The 4603-nt window shown below is 40.6% G+C and overlaps 1 long non-coding RNA gene across 2 annotated transcripts in view; it reads left to right on the top strand.

The window, feature by feature from the left end:
- The window catches only part of LOC116089621, a 31828-nt gene that overhangs the window by 21630 nt on the left and 5595 nt on the right, over positions 1 to 4603 (top strand). The window contains exon 3 of one of the 2 annotated variants that reach the window (XR_004118406.1): positions 4457 to 4561. The exons of the other annotated variant lie outside the window; for it this stretch is intronic. This is a non-coding gene — a long non-coding RNA (uncharacterized LOC116089621). Of the gene's footprint in view, positions 1 to 4456; positions 4562 to 4603 lie in introns of those variants that run through there. 2 annotated transcript variants of the gene reach the window in all.

Raw genomic sequence — 4603 nt, 5'->3', positions numbered from 1 at the left:
CTCTCTCTCTCTCTCTCTTTGATGCCTGCTTGCTTTGTGGGACCGAGCAACTGTTAGATCCTTGGACTTCCATTCAACAACTGCTACTGACCATTGTTGGGAGTTGGACTACAGACTGTAAGTCATCAACAAATTCCCTTACTATATAGAGACTGCTCATAAGTTCTATGACTCTAGAGAACCCTGACCAATTCAGGCATTTATATACATCTGTAACAATGATGATCAATGAAAGAGACAAAGAAAGCAAGGAGGGTATATGGGAGGGATTGGAGGTAGAAAAGGGAAGAGGGAAATAATGTAATATTTTAATTTTGAAATGAAGAATACTTAAAATTGTTACTTGTTTTTTTAAACATCTTCTATGTATTTGTTGAGACTTTTAATTTTATAATTTGTTGCAATCTTAAAAGACTATTTGAAAGTATGGGAACATTCCTATTGTTCCAGCCCTTGGGAGATGGAGGCAGGAGGATCAAGAGTTCAAGGCCAGTCATGACCACATAACAAATTCCAGGTCAGCCTGGACTAAATGAAACAAGACAAGGCAAGGAAAACCATATATACTAGTACTAGGTGTGTTCTGGGTGCCAGTGCTTCTAGCGCTCTCTGTTAATAAAGAGAATCCAAGCACATGTCTTTGTGCACATCTACATCTCTGCTTCTGCCTGTCTTTCTCTTCATTAGGTCACATCAGTAACTCCAATTCTGAACCATGATTCTATTGCAATATGAATACTTTACCCTCCTTTGGTCATGAGAAACTTGCTTCTACTAGAACAACTATGCTGCTTATTGAGTGTAATTGGCTTATAAATACTTATACATCTTTCAAGTGTACCATTTGCTGTTTTAACACATACATATATTTTTTTTCATAAAAATTCATTCTCACTATCAAGATCATGAAAATATCCTTCACTTTCAAAAGTACCTTTTACAATAAGATCTAATCAGATTTTTGGGCATCCTGTGTTCCACCCAAGGTTGGTATGCAAAACTGACTACTAAAACTTAGAAATGCTTTAAAATTCTGCTTTAACAATACCAACGTCATTGCCATATCCGAGTCTGTTTCTTACATTTCCCGCCTCTTCAATCTGTGTTTGTCTTTTTGTTTCAGTGTACCTTGTAAAACTGGTTATAACTTCTGTGAACTGTCCTTCAGTGATTTAGGGGTCAATCGTGGAGAAGAGAGGTCACACGTGGAGAAGGGAGGTCACACGTAATCAACTTCTATGATTAGAATTCATTCTTTCTGTGAGCCTGTCTTTGAACTTGGAAGTTTAATATTTACCTCCTCATAAACAGAACAGCACTTCGACATTTTCCTTCCTGCAGGTTGCTTGGACCCTCATGAAACATCAATAGCTTAGACTCTGAGAGAACAGTTTGACTTTCTGGAAATCCTTGATAAGAATAGAATGCGCTTGCACATTCCAAAATGTCTCCTGTTCCTATCTTCTTGCCAGAAATGCAGGGGCACTTAACCCTGGTAATCATTGCCCTGAGCTTCTACAGGTAGAACTCACAAGTATGGGACCCCTGTTATAAGACTGAGTTCACCTTGATCTTTTTATATTTAAAACCCCTACTGTCTTAGCACTAGACAAACCATATTGTTTTCATAGAAGAACAATATGGTCTGTGGAAAACTCATATTTCAAGCAACTAACCTAGGAACCAGAGCAAAGTCAAGCTGGTGTGCAGGTCAAAGACACAATTGAACCAAATGTGATTAGCATACAGAAAAAAATATGCATCTGTTAGAAAAAAGTCTGTGAATGATTGAGTAAAAGAATATGGAGGTTATTACACTGACATCCAGAGAAACAGAAAATGCAGTTCCTTCGAGACAACTTAGTAGATTGTAGGCACAAGGAATCCCTGTTAGTTAACCATGAGTTGAATTCATGCATACTTTTATCTTCTTTTTTATTATTTTATTTACATTTCAAATGTCCCCCTTCCCAGTCTCCCCTCTGCAAACCCCCATTCCATGCCCCTTCCCCTTCACTTCTAAGAGGGTACTCCCACACCCTCCCACCCATTCCTGCCTCACCCCTTTACCCTTTGCTGGGTCAACAAGCCTCCACATGACCAAACGCCTCCCTCCTACTGATGCCAGATAAGGAAATCCTTTGCTACATATGTAGCTGGAGCCATGGACCTATCCATGTATAATATTTGGTTGGTGATTTAGTCCCTGGGAGCTCTGAGGGGTCTGGTTAGTTGATAATATTGTTCTTCCTGTGGGGTTGCAAACCTCTTCAGCTCCTTCAGTTCTTCCCCTCACTCTTCCATTAAGGTCCCTGGGCTCTGTCCAATTGTTGGCTGTGAGTATCTGCATCTGTTTTAGGTGCTAGCAGAGTCTCTCAGAGTACAGCCATACTAGGCTCCTGTCTGCAAACACTTCTTAGCATCAGCAATACTGTCTGCTTTGGTGTCTGCAGGTGGGATGGATCCCCAGGTGGGGCATTCTCTGCATGGCCTTTGCTTCAGTCTCTGCTTCATTTCTTGTCCCTGCATTTCCTTTAGACAGGAGCAATTCTGGGTTGAAAATTTTGAGATAGGTGAGTGGTCCCATCCTTTCACTGGGGGCCGTGCCTATCTACTGGAGGTGATCTCTTCGAGTTCTGTCTTCCTTCTGTTGGGTATTTTGGCTAATGTCATCCCCATTGGGTCCTGGGAGCCTCTTGCATCTCTAGCATCTAGGACTTTCTAGTGGTTCCTCTGTTCCCCATCCCCCATTGCTACTTCTTTCTATTCATTCTCCTGGCCCTCTGGACTTCTCTCTTGTCTCTTCCCATACCTTAACCTGCCCCACCTTTTCTCGTCCTCCACCCCTCTCCCACCAGGACCCTTCCTCCTTCTACCTGCTGATTATTTCGTTCCCCTTTCTAAGTGGGATTGAAGCATCCACACTTTGGCCTTCCTTCTTGTTAAACTTTATATGGTCTGTGGGTTATATCCTAGGTATTCTGTACTTTTTCCCTAATACCCACTTATTGGTGAGTAGATACCATGTATGTACTTTTGGGTCTGGGTTACCTCACTCAGGATGATATTATCTAGTTCCACCCATTTGCCTGCAACTTTGTGAAGTCGTCGTTTTTAATAGCTGACTAGTATTCCATTGTGTAAAGTACCACATTTTCTGTATCCATTCTTCCTTGAGGGACATCTAGATTATTTCCAGCTTCTGGAAATAAGGCTTCTATTATAAATAAGGCTGCTATGAACATAGTGGACCATGTGTCTTTGTTATATGTTAGACCATCTTTTGGGTAGATGGCCAGGAGTGATATAGCTGGGTATTCAGGTAAAATTCTTTTCTTTTTTTTTTTTTTGAGGAATCTCCAGATTGATTTCCAAACTGGTTGTACCACCTTGCAATCCCACAAAAAATAAAGGAGTGTTCCCCTTTCTCCACATCCTTTCCAGCATCTGCTGTCACCTGAGTTTTTGATCTTAGCTATTCTGACTGGTGTGAGGTGGAATCTCAGGGTTGTTTTGATTTGCATTTTCCCAATGACTAAGGGTGTTGAACGTTTCTGTAGGAGCTTCTTAGCCATTTCAGATTCCTCAGTTGAGAATTCTGTTTAGCTCTGTATCTCATTTTTAGATAGGGTTATTTAGTTTTTTGGAGGTTAGCTTCTTGAATTCTTTATATATTTTGGATATTAACTCTCTATTGGGTGTGGGGTTGGTGAGAATTTTTTTCCCAATCTGTAGGTTGCTGATTTGTTCTATTGACTATGTCTTTTGCCTTATAGAAGCTTTTCAGTGTCATGCAGTCCCATTTGTCAGTTGTTGATCTTAGAGCCTGAACCATTGGAGTTCTGTTTAGGAAATTTCCCCCTGTGCCAATGAGTTCAAGGCTCTTCCCCACTTTCACTTCTATGAGATTCAGTATATCTGGTTTTACGAGGAGGTCCTTGATCCACTTGGACTTGAGTTTGTAAAGGGAGAAAAGAATGGATCTATTTTCATTCTTCTACATGCAGACTGCCAGTTAAGCCAGCATCATTTGTTGAAAATGCTGTCTTTTTTCCATTGTATGGTTTTAGCTCCTTTGTCAAAGATTAAGTGACCATAGGTATGTGGGTTAATTTGTGGTTCTTCAATTCTATTCTATTGATCTACCTGCCTGTCACTGTACCAATACCATAACAGTTTTTATCACTATTGCTCTATTGTCAGGGATGGTGATTTCCCCCAGAAGATCTTTTATTGTTAATGTTGAGAATATTATTACATGGTAAGCCATCTTTAGTCTAATGTGTAAAGGACAAAACCACATGTAGATATTTTGTGCTGTTTCCCATCTCAAGCTAAAGGTGACAAGGCCTGAGATAAGCAACTCAATAACAACAGGGTGGGGACCCTGAGAATCCACTACCAACACTGACAGGAAAGCCTTGTATATTTAGGCATCTTTACTGTTTTTCTTCAGACAGGGGCTCATATAGTCCAGGTTGGCCTTCAACTTCCTGTGTAACTCTGGCTGTTCTGGAACCCCTGACGTTGTCTTCGCCTTCCTAGCCATCTTTATTACAAGGTGGAGTAAACCTTTGTTCTCACTTCCTTGAGAAACAAACTA

The sequence above is a fragment of the Mastomys coucha genome, chromosome X (assembly GCF_008632895.1).
Source record: "Mastomys coucha isolate ucsf_1 chromosome X, UCSF_Mcou_1, whole genome shotgun sequence".
In the NCBI taxonomy this organism is placed as follows: domain Eukaryota; kingdom Metazoa; phylum Chordata; class Mammalia; order Rodentia; family Muridae; genus Mastomys; species Mastomys coucha.
The sequence above is the reverse complement of the archived record's forward strand: the minus strand, read 5'-3'. Positions and strand labels throughout refer to the sequence as shown.